This window comes from Cupressus sempervirens, chromosome 11 (assembly GCF_028749045.1).
Source record: "Cupressus sempervirens isolate cs-2001-9-10 chromosome 11, ASM2874904v1, whole genome shotgun sequence".
NCBI classification, from domain to species: domain Eukaryota; kingdom Viridiplantae; phylum Streptophyta; class Pinopsida; order Cupressales; family Cupressaceae; genus Cupressus; species Cupressus sempervirens.
This window is the reverse complement of record NC_143128.1, coordinates 51,448,768-51,472,275: the sequence shown is the minus strand read 5'-3', so window position 1 is coordinate 51,472,275 and position 23,508 is coordinate 51,448,768. Positions and strand designations below refer to the sequence as shown.

The window sequence follows — 23,508 nt, the reverse complement described above, 5'->3', positions numbered from 1 at the left end:
ACTAAGAGTGGGAGAAAATAATTCATTATATTATTAAAGTAATGATGTTCCCTTCCTTATAGTTGAAGTTCACAATTAAAAAAAATATTTTCCTTGATTAATCATTATAGCATTGAATATCATGAATTTGAACAACCAATTTAAGTCCTAATTAAATAAACTTAGAATTTACTCAGAGTTGGTTGTACCCACATTTCATCAACATCATTCATATTAAATGAACCAATCAAGCTGTTGAGATCATATATATACAACTTCAATTCAAATGCCTTAGAGAATAGCCCTTAACCTAGAGTCAAGCAACAAGGTGAGATGTTGAACCCCAAAAAATTAAAAATCCTTGGCCAAGGTATAAGTTAATGGCTCTCATAATTGGGACAGGTGATCAAACGATGTCGTGCTAAACTAGTAAATTGATACAGGGCATGACGGACAACGTTGTGCGTGACTCTACAACAAATTCCTAGGAGCATTGACAATAACATCTATGATCCATTGTGGAGAGCTAGGTCTAATTCACACCATGAAGTAGAGAAGGGGGATTAAACATAGTCCATGGTTAGGTGCTTAAATGCTCCATTAAGACCTTTTCCCCCTCATCGAGATACGAGAATGAAATATAGGAAACATGTGATCATACAAGACTCTCGTTAAACTAGCTCTCAATCACTTTCTAAAGATTAGTTTGAATCTTTTATTTCCATTTTTTATAAAATATCACATGTTATCTCTTTATTGTTAAAGAAACAGTTAAATTTTGTAAGCATGCCCTTGTTTAAATTGTATTCCTCATGTTATTTCCTTTCATCATAAATAATAATCACAATTGGAAATTATCATATTAATAAATTTTTCCTCAACTCAAATACCTAAATAAATACATTAAAAAATTAGTCAACTATTTATTATTATTATTATCAAATTTATAGTTGCTATAGTGAGAACTTATTATTATCTATATATTTGTTATCATTATCTGGGACAAATAAACCAATATAAAGAAACGGGCACAATGTGATGTCCTGAAGCACAACAGAATGAGTGTCCACATGGAGTAGTCACAAGGATTATAAATTATCTTCAAGCATATTGTACAGTCAAATGCTGCACTCTGACTTATTCTTCTTGCATAGGAATCCTGTTGTAAATATCAGCAAGGTTAAATGATGGAAACTATCAACACTAAGGTTATTGGAAGAAGAAGATAGCTAGAAACTACTAAAGTCAAATATCATTTAGTTTACCAATTAATAAAAGTAAGACTTGTTAAAGAAATTAAGCACCTTGAATGATTAACTTGAAGTCTAGATCTTCCCTTGCATCACTATACCATTCTAATTGCAACAAATGGAATATTAGATTCAATAGAAATTGGAGTGAACAAAATGAAAATAGGTCAGATTGATTATGTCAGTCACACATTAACCATATGGTTATTCCAATTTCATCCATTATTCTCGAACATCTAAATTTAATCAGCTAAGTTTTGGAATAGATGCATTTTTTTCAAGAAAAGCATTGTAAGTTGGAAGAAATTATTTATATGGTGACGCTGTCCCTAATAATAACTACATAGGATATTCATAGTAATGTTGTTAATTTATTATTGAGAGGGTTAATGCATACAAATGATAATAGAAACTCTATGAAATAATTAATATTAATCAAAGATATTTTAAAGTTACAATTACTGAAGAAGGTGATCATAAAATTTACAATAAATATGTAATTCTACTACTAGCATATATGTTATTACATATGCATTGTGTCAATTAGAAATATCAGAAGGGAAGGGAATGATAGTAGTTGAGATTGGGCACGTGACATAATAGGATCATATCTTGTGCATTTTCGAATGCCAACTTGAACAATTTCTAAGAAGTAAATACTAATTCCTTCACAGAACTCCTACATCAGCTTTTCTTGACATAGCATGATGTCCAATCTGAAGAACAAAATCAATCAATTTAGGTAGATATGGAGTACCCAAAAGAAAAACCACGCTATGAAGCATAAATAGTATTATAATAATTGAAAGTACTGATCAAAAAATATTATAATAATTGAAAGAATATAAATAGGCAATAAAAAGTTGGATAATTAATTCTTAAAAGCAAGTCATCTAACAATCCTGGATTCAGAACATATTGAACTTCAAAATAACAAAATTCAAGGGAAGCACTACAAAACTCATAGATAATGACTCTTTAATGAAAACTTTAATGACTCTTCAATGAAAACTTGTTAGTGTCATTTCAGTATACTCAATTCCTTATCTGAGCAGCAACATTATTTTGGATATATAGATAATGACTCTTTAATGAAAACTTTAATGACTCTTCAATGAAAACTTGTTAGTGTCATTTCAGTATACTCAATTCCTTATCTGAGCAGCAACATTATTTTGGATATAAGATATATTCAGAGTCATTCCTTATGTTTTGGGTGTAAACATGAGTGATTCCTAAGAACAAGTAGACTAGTCCCATCTCATTCCATGTTTATAAATAAATGTATCCATTTTAGTATGCAAACCAATTAATTCAGATGAGTATATTGTATGTAGTAGTTGAACTTAAAATGTTGCTTTGACTTTGAAGCATAAATAATTAACCAAAAGAATATAAATATGCAATTAATTAAGAAGTAGAATTCTTTGCTTTGGATAAGCCACCAAATAATCTTGGATTTAGCACATAGAACATAGTGAAGTCTTATGGAAGTGTTGGCGCGCAATGAAAAGCCTCAACGAGTACAAGAGCAGGCGTACAAATGATATGATAAGGGAACTCGAGTCTGCTGTATCTGAACTGAAGAAGGTGATGGAGGGTGAGGATTCAAATGAAATACCGACCATGGTTGATGCAGCGACTAGATAAACCATGATAATAGGACAACATTTGCAGTCATTTGGTTCGTACTTGATGCAGATTAGAGGAGGTCAAGAAAAGCACAAGATCCCATATTTGACAAGGGATCGCAGATTAGGATTGATAATTATTGTTAGGTAAATGACCATATTTTAGCATACAAGAGTCTCTAGGATTTAAAGCTACTAATCAGAACAGGTATTTAGTGAAGTTTATGCTTTAGTAGGATATGATGTTGATTATCTAGAACTCAGTCATAACAGAGAATTTTTTCAAGTGGAAGACTAATTTTTCTTTTCTTTTTAAATTTTAAGTTGAATAAGAGCATTAAAAGCCAAAACTATTTTGTAGAAATGATTCGTTAAAATATATATACATAATAAATATAATCAAGAGACGAGAGATGTCTAGAGTTCATAGTAATAATTTTTACCATGAAGTTTTAGAATACTGATTGAAAGTCTGCTAATTCAATTATTCTGCAAATATTCTCCAAGTTAGTTTTTAATATCAAACTGTTGAAGAAAGGCGTTATTGATGAGAATTGTAAGTTTTCAGAATTGTAAGTTTTCAGTAGATTCATTTATCCTAAATGAAATATTATGAATATAATAGGTGATATTTTCTAATACTACTGAAATATCCTAGTCTAAAATAATCATACACATCTACAAATCTGACCTTAAATTTTCCCATAAGAAATGAGGCAAACAAAATGGTAAAAATGTTGGAATGAGTAATTTCCCCCTGAAATGGAATGTAAAATCATGATAGAAGATTCTAGAAATTACTGGATAGACGAATAGAGTTAGGTAAAGTTTTGGAAGTCGTAGATAATTCTAGAAAAGTCTATTTGTTCTATGTCAGTCAAATTTAGATGTTTCTAAAAATGATCTAAGACCTCTATAATTTCTCCTCAAATGAATTGTAAAATAATAATAGAGGATTTTAGAAATTCTAAGAGGATTACCAGGTAAAGTTTTGGAAGTCAAGACAATTCTAGAAAAGCCTATTTGTATTTTTTCGGCTAATTTAGATGTTTCTAGAAATGATCTAAGACCTCTATAAATAGAGGCATCATGTAATGTTATTGATATGGGAAAAATGGTGAAGGAAATATAATATTTATTTTTGTGCGCAACACATTGTGTTGTTTTGTATTACATCTTTCATATTGGTATGAGAGCTATTGTGTGTTTCTACAAGTGATACACACAACAGCTCTAATACCAATATGAATGATGTAACATAGAACAACACAATGTGCTGCCACACAAAAAAATATATTATATTTCCTTCACCATTTTTCCCATATCAATAACATTACATGATGCCTTTATTTATAGAGGTCTTAGATCATTTCTTGAAACATCTAAATTAGGTGAAAAAATACAAATAGACTTTTCTAAAATTATCTTGACTTCCATAACTTTACCTAACCCTATTTGGTAATCTTCTTGGAATTTCTAGAATCCTCTATTATTCTTTTACAATTCATTTGAGGGGAAATTACACATTTCAACACTCCCCCTTAATTTCAACCTCAAATGTTATTACATACAAATTCCAAATCCTTTCTTTTGCCTAATACCAAAATGCTATTTTTCAATAATCTTCATATCTGCTAATGCCTTTGTTAATACATGCCTATCGCTTGCCTCATATGTCACAAATGCCGATAATCATTTTCCTCTTTGATGCCTTGCTCTAATCTACTTCCCAATGCTACTGTACTTCTTCTTACTCTTGAACATTTGTACCTAAATAAACCTTTGAACATTCTTGCAATTCTTTGCCAACTTGATCCTTAGCTCCATCCAAAATCCATTTTTAAGTACTTGTCCATACAAATATTTTTACACTCCCTATTTCAACACATATTTTCACTATGACTCTTTAAGCCACAAATATTACATGGATGACAATACCAACACTTGTCTTCTGTGTGTCCTTTCCTATTACAATTTGAACATTGTATATATTTTTTACCTTGAACAAATTTTCTTGAACTCATGACATCATTTCTTTCATCTGCTGCATATCCTAGTCCTTCATATTTTTGTCTCACTATTGGTAGAATGGATTCTATGATTCCTTGTTCATTTTGTCCTAGTCCTTTACCTTTGTAATCCATTTTTTTCATGATATTCCAACCAACATTCTTTTTATCGAAATTGGTAGTATTTGATGCCACATTTTCACACTCTTTCTTACATTCTTTATCACAAACAACTGCAATAGATTCATACTTTTCTAATGGTGAATTCAAGTCATATGTACTACATGAAACATCATATACTAATTTTTTCTTCACATGTGTATTTCTTTCAATAATTGATTGATTTAGTTTATCCCTTAACAAGTCATTCTCTTCTTTTGGTCTCTTCATTTTGTCCTCTAATTCGTCATTTCTTTTCTTAACATCATCAAACATCTTTAACTTTTTTTCTAATTTTTAATCTCTCTATTTGTCATCATCATATACTTTTAATGTTTCTTCTAATTTCTCATTTTTCTATTTAGTTTTGATAAATTCCTTTTCTAAATCTTGAATTTGACACAAATACTCATAATTTTGTTTTCCAACTTCTTTAAAACCCTTTTATCAAATTTGAATTTGACTCTTTAACATTATCAATTCTTCTTCCAAACTATCTTTTTCCTTCTTTACTCTTTTTCCAACTTTCCCCATTGAAACACAAGACTTTAACACACTTTGCTTTGTCTTTTAGAAAATTCTAAATATCTTTTTACTTCTAGAATTAAATCTTCAAACAACTTGAAATAATCCCTTTAGACAACTAGACTTCTCACTTCTTATTAACACCTTTTTCTGATTATGATCTTCCTTTCTTTTAAAGGCAATAGGATAATTTTTCAAATACCATTAAATAATTATAAGAATGTGCACCATACCTTTTTTGCCAACTTTCCCTCTTTCCTTCTTAACACTTCCTGTGTGGTCTTCTTCAAAACAATTATCTTTCTCATAACACAAACAATCCTCCTCCATTTAGTAGCACAACACACCTATCACAATCTGAAATTTTGTACAACCTTCTATCCAATTAGGCTCTGATACCACTTGTAGAAACACACAACAACTCTGATACCAATATGAAAGATGTAATATAGAACAACACAATGTGCAACTACACAAAAAAAAATTATATTTCCTTCACTGTTTTGCCCATATCAATAACATTACATGATGCCTCTATTTATAGAGGTCTTAGAGGATCATGTAATGTAATTGATATGGACAAAATTTTTAATGAAATGTATTAGTGCTGCAACACATTGAGTATCTTTCCATTTTAGTTTATTTCGTCCATCCATCTTTCACAAAGTGTATCAGAGTTGTCATGGGTTTCTACAATTGGTATTAGAGATAATTTAAGATCTTGGTCCACCTTCTACAAGTGGTATCATAGCTAGGGCAAGAAAATCCTGTCACCATTTTTGACAGATGAATTAGTAGAAGTTTTGAAATGAGTAATTTCCCTCTCAAATGAAATATAAAATCAGAGTAGAGGATTCTAGAAATTCCTAGATAGACGAATAGGGTTAGGTAAAGTTCTAGAAGTCACAACTAATTCTAGAAAAAATCTATTTTTTCTATGTCGATCAATTTAGATGTTTCCAAAAATGATCTAAGACCTCTATAAATAAAAACATCATGTAATGTAATTGATATGCACAAAATAGTCAATGAAATGTATTAGAGCTGCAACACATTGAGTATCTTTCCATTTTAGTTTATTTTGTCCATCTGCCTTCCACAAGGTGTATCAAAGTTGTCATGGTTTTCTACAATTGGTATCAGAGATAATTTAACCTTCATATCTATTAAAGATCATGGAAAGGTAAATATTTTAGAGCACAAGGATTAAAATCCTAGAGAGTTGAAGATTACAAAGTCAATGGCTGAAAATTGTTGGTAAGATTTGAGCTTGTGTAAAGCTTTATTAATATTTTTTGTTGAGAAGTTAAGATAGCAATGTAGATAAGGCTAAAAATGAATGATTGTTTAAAGTTATAGTTCTATGAAGAGGAAAATGCATGACTTTATTTGTTTCAGATGTGTTATTATACTAGTTTGTAGAAAATGAATGAATGAATTTTCATGTGTTAATTGGTGAAAGGGGTAAATATTTATTTGTGACAAAAGCTTTGAAGAAGTTCATAAAGAAATCTTTAAAGGATACAATAGTGGATTTTTGAAAAAGGATAAAGTGTGTTTAATCTCGTTTATTTCAATGGGAAGAGTTGGTAGAGTTCAAAAAGAGAAGACAAAGAAATTAGAAGAAGAATTAGTAATGGTGAAGAAACAAAATGTAAGATTATTGTGTGAAAAATATATTTTGCAAAAGAAATTGGAAAAAAGAAGAAATGAAATGGGAGAAGAAAAGTTTAAATTGTTAAATGAAATTAGTGTCCATATAGAAGCAATTGAAGAGCTAGAGGATAGGTTAAATTTTTTGGAAGAAGTACATAATTGGTAAGTCAAAGAAACATGTAAGCTTAGAGAGAAAAATAAAGAATTAGAAGAAAAGTTAAATTTGTCTGATGATGCTAAGAAAAAGAACAAAATTTTACAAGAAAATGTGAAGAAATTGGAAGCGGAAAATATTATGTTAAAGAAGGAATTGTTTACTTTGAAACAAGAGAAAGAATGTTTGAATGTGAAACCATTTGTAAGTGATGTATCATGTGACACAAATGATTTGTGTGATTATGCAATTGAGAAATGTGATTTTGCTAAAGCTAAAAGTGTTTGTGATGAAAAGTGTAAGAAAGAAAATGATATGAAGTTTTTAGATTTTGTTTGTTATGATAATAATAGTGTTGGTTTGGAAATTATGAAAAAAATGGGTTTCAAAGGTTTGGAAATTCTAAATATCATATTTTTAGAAACATGTTAAAGATGTGTTGTTGCATATTAGCATCGTGATGTTATGCTATGCTAATAAACTAATTGTTAATAAATTAATATTTTGACACTTCCACAATGTTTTGATTGGTTCTCTTCCACTTTTTTCACAATTGATGATCTGACAAAATTTAAATAGGAAATAGTTCTTACATATGGTATCAGAGCCGGGTTTAAACCTAGGCCCTTAGGCTACTATGCTAATTGTGCCTATGTTTGATAGGCATTTGAATTATCACCATGGCCAGAAGATCTAAATTGAAAAGTGGGTCCAATAGTGGTGCACAGGTGGAGGAACCTACTGAGAGATTAGATCAAATAATGGTATTGTTGACCCAATAGGCAATTTTTTTATAGCAACAAGACCAAAGGATGGATAACCTAGAGCACAAGGCTCGAGGTAGACACACTAAAGAAGAGGCAAGGAAGTGTGATGAAGATTAGTGCTCTAAAGCCCTATGTAAATAAGAAGTGAAATTGAGAAAGAAACATGAGGACAAGTAGTTGGCTGAGGCTCTTAGGACATCTAAGATAGAGGCAAAGGCAGAAGCTAACCATCAAAGTGCTCTCCTTAATTCTAATAGGATTCAAATAGCAACTGACTTGAGCAAAGATCTCAAAAAAGTGACTCCACCTATGTTTCATGGTAAAGCTTCTAGGGAAGATGCTAAGTCATGGATTACTAGCATGGAGAAGTACTTCCTAATTTGAAACTATATAGGGAAGTTTAGAGTAGTTTGGGCCACCTATCAGCTAATGGGTGAGGCAGCTACATGGTGGAAAAATGTCATGGCTGAAAAGAAGCTCTAGCATGGGGAGGTAACCTAGGAATAATTCTTACAGCTTTTCTACAAATGATGGTTACCTCAATTGTACTATGACAAGAAAATAATAGTCTTCTACAAATTAGTTCAAGGGAACATGAATGTTACATAGTATCATGAGTGCTTTTGTCATTTGGTAAAGTATGTTTGTCAGTATTAGCATGATGAGCTATTTAGAACTTAGACTTTGTATTGTGTAAGGCCCTTAAGAAGTAATAGAGGTTGAAGAATGATTCTTCATATAAATCCTTCAACCCAAACTATAAAAGGAAGTTCTAGGATAATAGGTCATATCAAGATAACAAGGGTTATCTGAATGATAGGCCAAAGGGAAATGGAAAGAAGCAACAAATTAGAAACATGAAGGATAAATGACAAAAGAATTTCAACAAGAATAAGGAAAAATGTAATTACAAAAAAAAACCAAAATCCTATAAATGGAAGTGGAAGGAATGGAAATAACCGAGGTGATCAAAATAGGAATGAGGATAGAAGAGGCCCTAGAGTAGGCTATTATGTATGTAGCGATAACCATTTTGCTGCTAAGTTCCCACAACAAGACAATAAGGACGAATTTCCTCTACAACAACACATTCATGCTACAATTGATCATAGACAGGTAGATTATTAGGCCACTCCTATGCAAATGACTACCCTATCTCTATCCTTATAGATACTGGTGCTACTAAATATTTTGTAGATCCTAAAATTGTAGCCAAGATACCTGTTAGGGCTGGTTTTATTGATGAACCTTGGACTATAGAGTATGGTAACAAGGTTGAACACAAGGTAAAGCAATACTTATTTTTTAGCGAGTTGGAACTCCCTAGCATATGAACATAGGTCAACTTGTATGTAGCGCCTTTAGGCTCATATGATGTCATCCTAGGCATCAACTAGTTAAGTAAGCATAAGGCTTTGGTAGACTATCAGGATAAGGTTATTAAATGTCTTGATGACACAAGGTATTTAATGACACTAAATGGTGTCAAATGACCTTTGGAGTTGAGGCAAATTTCAGCAATGCAGTTGAAGAAAGTCGAGAGGAAAGGACGTTACTTATATGTTTCCCATGTTAAGAGTCTAGAAGAGACTTCACCTCAATTGGAAGATCATCCTATTTTACATAAATTAAAAGATGTGTTTCCAAATGATATGCCTAAACTACCCCCTAAGAGGGAATTCAATTTCTCCATAGATCTTGTGCCTGGAGAAAAACCTCAATCAAAGGTTCCCTATCATATGACTTCTACAAAAATGTATGAGTTGTATAATCAGGTATAGGAACTCTTGGATAAATCTTTCATTTTCCCTAGTGTATCGTTGTGGGGAGCTCCTGTAATATTTATCAAGAGGAAGGATGATACCTTAAGGTTGTATATTAATTACCTCATGTTGAATAAGGTATCCATAAAGAATCAATATCCTCTTCCAAGGATTGATGAACTTTTTGATAAAATGAAGGGATCAACTATATTCTACAAAATTGATTTGAGATCCAAATACCATTAGCTTTGGATTCAGGAGGAAGACATATCTAAGACAACATTTAGAAGAAGATATGGGCATTATGAGTTTGTAGTCTTAACTTTTGGACTGACAAACACACCTACTGCTTTCATGAACCTGATGAATAGTGTTTTCAGAGATTATCTTGATAAATTCATGGAGATATTTATAGATGATATACTAATATACTCCAAAAATTTAGAATAGCACAAAGAACATTTGTGCATAGTATTGCAACATCTAAGAGACAAGAAACTATATGGAAAACTCTCTACGTGCTCCTTTAATCAAACAGAGATCCACTACTTGAGACACATTTTGTTAGCAAAAGGAATAGCAGTGGACTCCACAAAGATCAAAGCCATCTTGAATGACCAAATTTGGAGAATGTAAGCAAAGTTAGGAGCTTTATGGATCTTGCTAGGTATTATCAAAAATTGTTTGAGAGATTTTCTCATATAGTAGCACCAATTACATCTCTTTAGTGCAAGGATAAAATATTTGAGTGGACGGAAGTGTGTGAGAAAGCTTTTCAATTACATAAGAAAAGGCTTACTATAGCTCCTATATTGATTATACTAGACCCAAAGGGACATTTTGTTGTCACCACAAATGCTTACAATGATGGGCTTGGGGGTGTATTGATGCAGGATGGTAAGGTTGTTGCCTACGAGTCTAGGAAACTCAAATCACATGAAGTAAATTATGCTCCTCATGATTTAGAGTTGGTTATGATAGTACATGCCTTGAAAATGTGGCAACATTACTTGTTGGGGAAGCCATTTGAGCTCAAAACTTATCATTATCATATGGGGTTGAGGTACATTTTCACTAAACCTAACTTGAATGCTTGATGGAGACAGTGGCTCGAATTGCATAGTGAATATGATTTCAGTATTGAGTATATTAAAGAAAAAGAGAATAGAGTAGCTGATGCACTTAGTCATAGGAGACATATTGCTGCTATATCTACATCTTGAACTCCTATGAGAGAGTATATTCTTTAGTACCTTCCTAGAGATGCCCATTATGAATGGGTGAAGTTAGTCTTGTACATTGATGCTTCTGACTCATGGTTTCAAGATTATTTTTTTGATGAAGATGGTGTTCTTAAATACAAAAATAAGATTTATGTTCCCAACCATGAAGGGCTATAGAATGTTGTACTTGAGGAGATGCATTGCACTCCATTTTTAGGGAACGTAGGGGTAAACAAAATTATGGTTGATTTGAGTCTTTTATACTTTTGGCCACAACTCAAACAAGATGTGACAAAATATGTGGCCCAATGTTTGGAATATCAGTGTGTCAAGGCTAAGCATGCCCATCTGGTAGGTCTTCTATACCTCCATGAGATTCCATAGTATAAATGGTAGGTTATCAGTATGGATTTTGTACAAGGCTTACCCATGACTTGATATAGGCATGATGTCATTTTGGTTGTGGTTGAAAAATTAACAAAAGTTGCCCACTTCATTCCTAGCAGTATGAAGGATAGATCTTCAGTATTAGCAATAAAGTTTGTTTAGGAATTTTCTAACTACATGGTATTCTAGAGACCATTATTTCTGACTAGGACACCTAAATGACTTCAAGGTTTTGGACAACCTTGAACTTTTCTCTAGGTACACACATGAATTTCAATACAAAATACCACCCTAAGACTGATGGACAGATAGAGAGGGTAAATCAGCTGCTCAAAGATTTGTTACACATGTACTACATGTATCAACAGTAAAAATGGGTGGAGTATCTTCCATTGGTAATTTTTTCTTATAATAACTCCTACTATTCTTCCTTGGGTATGGCTCCATTTGAGGCTCTCTACGAATGGAAATGTCAAACTCCTATCAACTGGGATAGGGTTGAAGACAAGGTTATTGTGGTTCCTAAGATGCTAAGAGAGATGGAAGAGTGGGTGATTTTAATTTGTAGTGAATAGAAAGAGGTAGTAGATTAACAGAAGAGTTATAATGACAAGAAACACACCTTCCATCAATTTCAAACTAGGGACAAAGTGTATCTAAGGGTTAGGCCACAAAAGAGTTCAATCTCATTCAGCAAGAGTTCAAAGCTTGCCCTAAGATTTGTTAGTTCGCTCAAGCTCTTAGAAGTTTTCAACCCAATTGCTTATTAGCTTGCTCTACCACTTGCTTTGGCCTAAATTCATAATTTTTTATATGTGTCTTTTCTTAAACCCTATGATTCTAAGATATCTCATGTTCTTGACTAGCTTGCATTGCAGGTATAGGATCTAGGGGTGACGGTAGTTCAGCGCACGCATATCATTGAGAAACATACCCTTAGGGTATGAGATAGAGATCTACTTCAATACAAGGTCCAATGGGACTAATTTAGTGTGGATAGTGCTACTTGGGAAGATGCAAAGGATTTACAAAAATCTTTGCCCCATCTTTTTGTATAGCTATTTTATTTCAGAATGGATAATAGTTTTGGTATGTGTATACTAAATTTTGTTCTGAAAGCTATCAGGATGATGCCGTTTCCTAGTGTGGAAGGATGTCATGTCTTTCCCTAGGATCATTTTCTTTTCTTGGTTATGTGGTAGTTAGTCAAATTTTAACTTGGTCAAAGATGGTCTAATCGTAATTTTAGATAATGAAAGCTAACATCTTAAATTTACCAAAATGAAATGAATTATTTTAATATGAAAATGCATGATATATTAGGTTATGATGATGATGTCATAAGATGTGTTCTTATATGTTGTGAATTAATAGCAATATGATTAATCCTAATGTTTTATTTATTGATGATGATATAATTAGGATGTAATATATTGTTATGATGGATACTGACTCATTTTTGGTTGTGAGTGTTTGAGTGGATGCAAGGATCATCACAATGAGAGTGTGGTTGAGGTAGAGAGGGCTAGATTCTCAGAAGGGGATGCGTCAGATGGCATGCTGCCACACACACACATCACGTAGAATCTCGTGTGTTTGTTTATATTTTTTGTTACATTCCTAAAACTAACCTTGAGTTTAGAATGAAATTTAGATAAATCATTTGATTAGTTTAATGGAAGATGTTTAGATTAATTTTTAATTTAATAAACTACTAACAAATGAGTTTTTATGTTCATTCAGATATAAATAAAAAGTTCCTTTTTTATATTGAATAGGGACTTAGAAGTATTTCATTTTTAAAAAAAAATGTATATAGATATTTGTGTTCATTAAACAATATGTTTATGTGTTCATTAAATAATATGTGTGCATGTGTTCATTAAAACAAAAACTTGTTTTTGTTAGACCAAAATCTTTATTTCTTAAAAATTTCTAAAAAAACAAAAACAAAAACTTATCCATTGCAAGAGGAAAAATATTGTATAAGGAAGCGTTTGGGAAAAATGTTGGATAGCAAACTGGAGAGCATTTTTTTATTTTTCTTTGTCCTTAGCAAAAAATAGAGAACACATTAAATCTTAGTTTTCCTTATGTGGTACCTAAACTTGGGTAGCGGCGATGACAACTCAAGAAGAAAGGATTGGAACCAATGGGAAGAAAACACAGGTTGCTTTCTTCTTTCTTGTTTCTCTTTGTATTTATTGTTGAGTGTGAATGTGAATCTTGTTATTTGAAAGATGTCTTTGGAAATTTAATCTTGTTACTAGGATGTCAAATTGAAAATTAAATGCTTACTGTTGGAATCTTGAATATTTAATCTTCAAATTAAACCCTAGCTATTTTTAGCAAAATTGTGCCCTCTTTGTAACTTCAGTCCATACTCATCTTAAGTCTAAATTCATTTTGCTACTATTGGAAATAAATCTTGCTTCTAGTTTTCTAATTTTATTTCTGAATGAACCTTGATTTTGATACCCTAGTGTTTGGTAATCTTGTACCGCATAATTACATCTTAGTCAATGCATAGGACCTACCATGGTCTTGTGAATCAAAGAGGAAAAATGAAAACTGATGGTAGTTGAACTTGAGACTTTTTCAGACCATTTTATGTTGTTTATTGGAATCATGTGCGATGTGTTTTTCTCCTTTAAAAACCTTGCTCAACCGTAGATTGCCAATCAAAGAATATTTAAATTGACATGGGGTTCCTGAATCAAAACCCTACCCAACCCAATTTGATTTCTTTGGAAATTTAATTCTATTCCTTTCAAATGCAATCATCAGTTATTGTCATCTTTTCTATCTTTGTCAGTTTGTAATGGCTACTGAATGGTATGCAACAAGTCCCTTCATGTGGAAGGATAGATAATCCCTATTTCATTTTGTGAAAATAGTTCTATGTGCTTGATGAGGATAGTATATGCATATGGTTGCTATAATTACTTTTATTAGCGAACACAATTCCATTTGGGGTCTATGTCTATAAAGAAATCTGACTTTTTGTAATGCAATATTAGTTGGTTACTTAGAATTTTGAGTGCTAATATCAATATATGTTAAAAACACTTAGTAAATTTATATGTTGAAAACACTTAGCTTTTTTTATTATTGGAAATTCCTACCCTTTTCAAATGGGTGCAGACATTGAATCTTGGGTGTTATTACAATTCATCTCCACACATCTATGAAGTTAAAATCTAGAAATTATAGAGTGACATAAGTGTATGTGCATTTTTGATAGAGCCAGACTATTCCCACTAATTGTTGATTATATTTCTAGTACTTAACTTTTCCAATAGTAAAAATTCCTTAGATTATATTAGATCTTTTAATAAAGACTCATTTTATTCTTCTATGCTGAAAAGAATAAACCTATGAGTGTTAGATAGTGGCAATAGATTAATCACTTCAAGACCTAGACTGAAATTCTGTGGTAAAACAAATCTTCTATTTGAAATGAAAATATTTCTCTTCTTCTAGAATTACATAATAAAAAAAATAATCTTTAACATCTTGTTGTAATTCAGTGTGTGTGGGCATGTATTTTCCTTCATGGCTAGGTGTAATGTAGAAATTATGGGAAAGATAGATAGATACTTCACATTTAGTTTCTTCTATATGCTAGTTTTGTAGAATAGATGCATATGTGAGTATGTCACTATGCCTATTTGGTTTTACTACATATGTGTAGATGTGTAGTTTTATTTTATTCCTTGCTACATTTCGTGATTAGGCTACTAGGCACATGATTGCATGTAGTGTGTTTCACGGCCACACTAGATCCATCCGATCGATCTTGTTCTAGGAAGCTAGGCTTCTTGTGCTAAGGTCATAGAATTCTTCATGTTAGGAAGAATCCCGAGGGAGTATTCAATCTATGGTTGAAGAGGTTAAAACACCTAAGCTACACTCTTATCTCAGATAGTAGATGGACAATGTCCTACGACTTTGGAGATAGGATCCTAAAGAACACAACAAGAAAGGTTAACTTAGTTTTGATTATATTTGTTCATTATTTTGATGTACTAATATATGTAATTATAATTTGAGAGCTATGTAAAGTAATGCATTATAAATTCATGTGAGTTGGATCAGTAACTATGGTATTATATTTCTATCATAAGCATGAGATGTGATTAGTTATCACCATTATTGATGTAATTTTGAACATCATATTTTTAAAAACATGTTAAAGATGTGTTATTGTAGATCAGCTTCTTGATGTTATGCTCTACTAATAAACTAATTGTTAGTAAATAAATAATTTGACTTTTCCACAATGTTTTGATTGGTTCTCTTCTGCATTTTCTACAATTGATGATGTGGGAAAATTTAAATAGGACATGGTTCTTACACACTAATATAATTGTATATTATTTCCATTGTTTTAAAGTGATTTAAGGGGTTTTAATGCTTTTTGTGCTTTGAAATAAATGTTGAATGGTAGGACGATGGATTTGTTTTAGTGGACCAGAGGAATCCTGGCAAAGAAGAACCCAAGGCTTCTAATACGTAGCCATAAAGGCATTTTTGTAATTGAAAAGAATGATCGCATGTGAACTTTGTGTTACATATTAAATAATAAATGGTTTCTATTTTTAGATAAAGAAATGTTTAGTACAATTTTTCTATATTTTAATTAATTTTGAAAAAATCTTAAATTTTAAATTTTGTATATAATCAATTTTTTAAGTCTTTAGTTTTAAGATGTAATTGAAAACAAGAGCTTTGAATGGTTAAATAAACAAATATGAGTGAAAGGTTATAATTATAAGATTTAATTAGATAGCATTTCTCTCACTATTTTTTTTATTGTGAATGCTAAAAAATTGAAAGAAAAAATGAAGTTGGCTATTAATCATTAGCATAAATGCAACTTCTTGTGCATATATTCACAAATTCAGACAAAGTTTATGGGACCAAGTTCTTGAAAACTATTTTTTGGATGTTAAACATTTAAGCAGATAATTTTTATTGCAAATTTAAATCCTCAAGAAATAGTAAGTTAAAATAAACTTATATTGTAGTATCTAATACAATGTTACTTATTGAGCCCTTACTACATTTGTTCATTGATGACAACCGTAGGCTTTAATATTGGCCTATGTTCCCCCCAAAAAAAATAGAATTTATAAATAAGTATGATTTTAGAATTTTTGAAATACTTTTTCATTGAAGTTAATAAATATTCCTTTAAATTGAATTCAATATATGATGTTTAAGGTTGGTAGCTCTTAGAAAAGTAAGAGAGCTAATTATGTAGTGAAACTTATTCAAGATGTAAAGCACATGACAAAAATAATTGTTCAACTAGAACAACTAACTAGAACTTGCACCTTTGATGGTGCAAGGGGTTACGTCAATAGTCTTATGTAATTCTGAGTATTTTCTTGAGTATGTTCTTTATGTAATATGTTTGATTCAGTTGTGTTGTTTTGATTTATTGTCACACTGAAAATACAAATGCTTTGTCTAAAGAACTATCTAATATAGGCACTCGTCTTTTTTCTTGCATATAATTGTATATGGATTGCTTTTCATTTTTTAGTATCTTTCAAAAGTAAAAGCAGGTTAGATATGGAGATCGTCTATTTTTTTTTACTCTAGATACAGCTGAAAAATGAGTCCTTATCTTTTAATTCCACTGAGTCATCGCCATTCCATGGTGGTCCATTGTAGTTTTCAAAACAAAAAACTACATGGACATGTTTGGTGGTTTGGTACCTATTATGTAGACAATATTGTGATTTCACCAATCGCTCCATTGACGAGTCTTTCTCATATCCAAATGTTTGTTGTAAGCATTACATTTCTTTTTAATATACACATCAACTCATTTCCCTTCCTTATGTCTATCTTATCTTACCCCTTTCTTTACCATTTTCCTCTCATTATTTATATTTCATTTTCTCTATTTATCTTTTATCTTCTCTATGTATCTATCTATAATATACTATTTATCACCTGACATATCCCTATCAAATTATATCTCTTCATCTGCCCACTCTCTTGTCTCCTCTTCCTATTTCTCTCCCTCTCATATCCTTCTTGTTTCCCTTCCCACCCTCATATGCGCACTCTCTCTTACTATTTCTCCCTCCCTCTAATTATCATTCTGTAAATGATTTGGATAACCTAGCCTTCTAAAATGCATTCAATATATCATCTTCATAAAACTTTCTTTTTCTAATAGGCTTTATATCTGCATGTGAACCTTGTTTTCTTTCTTGAATAAATATGTATGCTTAGTTTATTTTGTGTATCTCTAACCTTGGTTCACTAGTTCTTTGTAGTCATGAGAAATAATTGTAGCAAAGATCTTAGTTATATTCAGAAGACAAAGATCATCTAAGGGAGAATGATATACTATATTATTATAAAGGCATGCATTCGTAGATTTTAGATATTAACATGCATATCAAAAAAAATTCCCTCGTAGTGAATGCCTAAAGACTCCAGAAGACTCCCTAGAAAGTTAATAATCCAATGAGTGACAATGATAATAGTATGATTAATGAAAATGTGTACGAAAGTGAGCCTTGGGAACTCTTAGGTAATTCAAACAATAAAATAGTCAAATTTATATACAAGGTATCCAATATATTTTCTGTATTTGATTTTGTCCATCCTTTTACTGTTAATGTGTAGAGAAACTATCTTAATAAATACCAAGAAGAAGTATGCAAAAGATAAAAATTCAAAAGGTGATATTTAAAAAAAAATTCTTAACATAATAGATAATTTATAAAACATATTAAATTAAAAATTATAAATCTCAACCAATTAATTTTAACACAAAAATAATAGTCACCTAAATTTTAATTATAAATCTTAATATTAAAAAAATTAATTTCAATTTAAAAAATTCTAAATATAATAACAATATATATTTAATAAAATAACATTAAAATAATTTAATATTAATTCAAATGAAATAATATGAAATAATCTTTAAAATATACAATAGGCAAGAGGCTACAACACAACAGTAAATTGTAGGCTCTTGAGTTCAAATCTACTCACTAAATGTAATTGTGTAAGGAAAAAAACTCACAACTGTCACCTAGATTTCAAATTAACAAATAATTATATATTTAATATTATAGTCTCAATCCTATGTTGAATACAATTTATATTGTTGGCTTCCATTCATTCCTCTATTTCCCAACAACTTGGTAATGGATGACTATCGCTCGATATTTAATGTGTATTTAATTATTCCTTCTCTTCATTATACTTATCTATGCCTCAAACTATTATTTCCTATACAAAATGGATAGCATAGATATTTGAAATCAACAATTTAAAATTGTTATCTCATCATCTATATTTTTTTATCTCCATCTCTCTCTATAATTATGTATCTCTCTGTTTCTATATCCATATCTCTCTCTAATTTGTACCCTCTCCCTATCTAACTCCATATCCTTTCTTTATATCTTTCTTATACACATATACACTTTTTCCTCTGCCCCAATCTCTATCTTATCATACCCCTTTCTTTAAGTTTTAACTCTCAATATCTATATTTTATTTTCTCAATTTCTCTTTGATATTCTTAATATAACTATCTATATACTATCTATCACCTCAAATATCTTTATTATATCTCTTCATCCCCTAACCCCACTCTTTCCTCTTCATCTGCCTCTCCCTCCTCCTTCCTACTGCTTTGCCCCTCTCTCTCTCTCCTCTCTCAGTGCAAAACTTTTCACCTCTCTATCTCTCTTTATATTATTCATCTTATTCATTCTCTTCGGCCTCCATCTCCTTATCCTCCCATATATCCATGTTCACCCAATATATAATATAATACTTCTATAAAATAAAATAAAAATAAACACTTATAAATCTGCTCTAGTTATCAAATGTATCAATATTTAATTTGTCAAAATATTTCATCTTCTCTTCTTAAGATTTCTACATATATACTTTTAATATTGATTTATCTAACCTTAAATTTAAACTCATCGCATTCATAAATATTAAAATATACTATAGTTCTTAATTAGAATTTTTATTATAAAAGTTAAGATCAAAGTTAAATCTAACATCATTGTTAGTAGGTACCTCTAAATTTGAATATTTTTAATGGAATGCTCTGGCTCTGAATTAGGTCTGATGAGTTTTGAATAAAGCATGTTACCACTCTAGAATTAATTATAACTATAATAACTTTAACATTTTCTATTCTCACTATTACTTTTTAAAAAATTATAATATTATTACAATTTAAATACTGTTGTAGTTTTAAGATATTATGTTATATTATAGTTCAATATATTTACATTCATCCTTGCCCAGGATTACTTGCTTAAATGACTGAATCACCCACTGTATCACCAGACTGCTTAATCTGATGTGTAAGGAACTGGATCAAGGTAAACGAAAGGTGCCCGTACCTATAATTTTATGCATTAGTTAGTTACTTTGCTCCAGCTTCTGGCTTAGCTACCTATGTCTCTGCATATGGATATACTACTGTAAGGTATGCTACTGGCGCATATATTTTAGGGCTGCTTATAGGTATGCTTTTCGATCTGTCAATGAAATTGCTTCCCTTTGAACTATCTATAGTCGTGGCTACTATTGGTGGTTAATAAACTGGGCGGTGTCAACTAACTATGATTTCGCGGTGCTGGAGTAAGCAGCTTTTAGCAAGTAGTCTGCATGTAGAGTAACGAACGTGCTAGTCAGAGCCCACCCAACTATTAAGCCCTCCTACCCCTGTGCATGCACAGGGGGGCTTCGGTTCTTCCCGAATGATATCAGAAGCAGAGGCACACCCACATGTCGATCAACAGGTCAGTTCACAAAGATCCGGGTGGGAAGGAACAAAATGTTGAACTACATTTAGAAAAGAGATTGAGGATGCATTTCTAAGGATATAGGGTAAAATCTCATACTTGGCAGAAGGGGATGGACTAGTAGTTGGCCATAAGATTGTGAAGTTGAATAGTATAATCAATGGCATACTCAACATCAAAGTGGATTATCGGTGCTATAGAGGAACAATTGTTGATTTGGTAGACAACCCTAGAAGGTAGAAACTTTTGATGACTATATATGCAAAAAGACTCCAAACTTCATGTTTAGGGTCTTCCTAAGATTGAGAAAAATTCTTTTGATTTGAGCTATGAATTGGGCTTCTTAATTGTTGACATAGTAGAAGATATTCTTGTAATATTTGAACCTTGGTTTATGACTCTATTGGTAGAAATACCCACCTTCACACCACAAGGTGTCCCCAAAATTTTGTGGTAGATTATTTTTACCTAACCTACAACTTGGACTTTTGAATTCTTGGAAAGTTTAAAAACTAAAGGAGAGTATGAATCAATGTTTACCTTTGTTGAGCATTATAAAGCTAGAGAAACTTAAACATCTCCATACATTAATGTAACATATTACAAAGATCTTTACACAATTTTAGATTAGAGAAAATGGAAGGAGGGGAAATCTATTATATCAAATTATATTAGTTTGTGGGTAGGTGAATCCAAAAACTTGATGAGTCTTAGGTATGTGGATAGTTGTATCCACAAACTATGGATAGTTGAATCTATAAACTATTTATTGATTGTTGAATATTTTTTATATAATGAGAACATTTTCTATAAGTTATGAGCAGTTTGGATTGATCCATTTACAGTTATGTCTATAGAAATATGTGAAATGGTACTTAGTGATTCTTGAATAAAAAAACTAATATATCATTTAAAAATTAACTAATCTCAAATTTTTAAATGTAAATTAACTTTTGATAAATATATTATGATTTTAATCAAAATTTAAATATAAAAATAAAGCATAACCATAAAATTAATAATATGAACAACATATGAGTTTATAAAAAAAACTTATGTTTCTAATCAATTAAAGATTAAAAGAATCTTACTATTTGTATATTTAATTGAATTTATCTTGAACATTCTATTATAATTGATTCCAAAATATCATTATAAATATTAATTATTTTCTAATATTCTAAAGTTTAGAAAAAAACATAAATTATTAATATAATTAGAAAATATTCAATTTAGAAGTTTAAAATATTATTTTATCCTATAATCATAAAATGAGACTTACCTGTAGTACCACTTTTCTATCTTTCCAATTTTGTTTATTCTTGAATAAAGTCACCAAATAAATCTTAAGTTATTTTCCTGAAATATAAACCAGATAAGTTTTCAATATTCTTGACTATAAAGCATATATTTATAAAGAAAATCTTTTATTATGTTTGACAATAATTTAAACACATTTTTAGTTGTAGCATAAATTTCAAATATACTACAGAAATAAATAACAGTAAAAAAGACTACAAAAGATTAAAAAGAACTAAATAATTATTAAGAAAATTAAAACACAATAACACATTATTTTTTATCATCCCCATCCCTATATCATAAACTAAACAAAGTAAAGACAATAAAGTATTGAAAAGTTGTGACTGATTTACCAAAACATTCTGCTGGATGACAAGTTTGTCAAGAAAATCATCATCCTTAATTATTAAGATGACAAGTTTATCAAGATACCCAAAAGAACAACATCACCCAATAGCTCCATGATAAATATTTGTTCCATATAACAAAGCTTTTTTCCGAACTAGTTGACATTAGATTGAAGCATAACAAAACCAGCCTCCAAAGAATCACTAATTACACTAATTCTATCTATGATGAGTTGAAACTATAAGTTGACCCATCTAAACATATTAATTATAGTTTTAAGCCAGAAATTTATGGTAAAACCTCAGCAAATTTCGTAGAAAATATGTGAACGCCAACTTCACATTCCGATCAACAGAAAAGTCCACAAATGCATATTTACATTTCTAAGAAAATATATGTATTCAAAACAAATTGACATAAAACCCATTATCTAAAATCTTAGCAGAAGAATAAAATTATACCATATTTTCACCCTAGATACGGATCTGGCAGCCCATCACCAGAAAACCCAAAAGCAGAGAAATCGGTGGTAATTAAAATGAGAACTCAGCAAACTCTGAATTTTCTGATGATGTTAAGGTTTCAAATAAAATGCAAATATTGCAAGAGCACATCCCTATAGTGCTCACCATAAATTTAGAAGAGCAAAAGAATCACAAAATTTAGATGACTGACTACCAGATAACCGAATAGAAAAACGAACTTCACATTCCGATCAATAGAAAAGCCCTCAACTACACATTTGCATTTCTAGGAAAATATATGTATTAAAAGCAAACTGGCATAAAACCCATAATCTAAAATCTTTAGTGTAAGAATATAATTATACCATATTTTCACGCTAGGCGCGGATCTCGCAACCTATGGCAAGAAAACCCAAAAGAAGACAAATGGGTGGTAGTTAAATGAGAACTCAGCAAACTCTGAATATTTTTTTTCTGTTGAATATTCTGATGATAAAATGTAAATATTGCAAAAGCACTATCCGCGTAGTGATCACCATGAATTTAGAAGAGCAAACAAATCACAAAATTCATATAACTCAAAATTTACGGCACACACTAGATGACTGACTACCAGATAACTGAATATTTGCTCATGCTTTGCACACTGGAGAATGTTAATGAACCTGAAATATAATACTCACACGCATTCTGTGACTCTGATTATCTTTATCAGGACGCACATGCAGCTTATGTGACCGTGATCACCTTCTTCACTAACTTTTTTTTGAGTAGATGTTAAATGGAATGTTAATGATCTTTATCAGTAAGCAGACGCAGCTAATGTGAACATAAATGGCTTTCCAAGTTCATTGTTTTGTATATGGATAGAGTTTATATATATATAGAGAGAGAAAACCAAGAGATATCAAGAGTTCAATTTTAATTTTTAATTATTTAAAGAAAGCTAGTAGCATCAACATATATAAATGGTTCAATTTAGTTAATAAAATATTCATTTTTATTTATCCTGTCTTTCTTAGATGAACATACCTAAATATCACACATTAAGCAAAACATTAAGTTTAGAAAAAAAATTTCA

At 30.8% G+C, this 23,508-nt stretch overlaps 1 long non-coding RNA gene across 2 annotated transcripts; it reads right to left on the bottom strand.

Moving 5' to 3' along the window:
• Positions 1-1,282: 1,282 nt before the first annotated feature.
• LOC149528197 (uncharacterized) lies at positions 1,283-22,972 on the bottom strand. 2 transcript variants are annotated; one of them, XR_016359085.1, is made up of 3 exons: positions 22,425-22,972; positions 21,596-21,672; positions 1,283-1,334 (listed from the first exon to the last, which is right to left on the bottom strand). It is a non-coding gene; the product is annotated as an uncharacterized LOC149528197 (long non-coding RNA). The 2 variants fall into 2 exon arrangements; XR_016359084.1 differs by lacking the exon at positions 1,283-1,334 and adding an exon at positions 5,812-5,910.
• Positions 22,973-23,508: the final 536 nt, after the last annotated feature.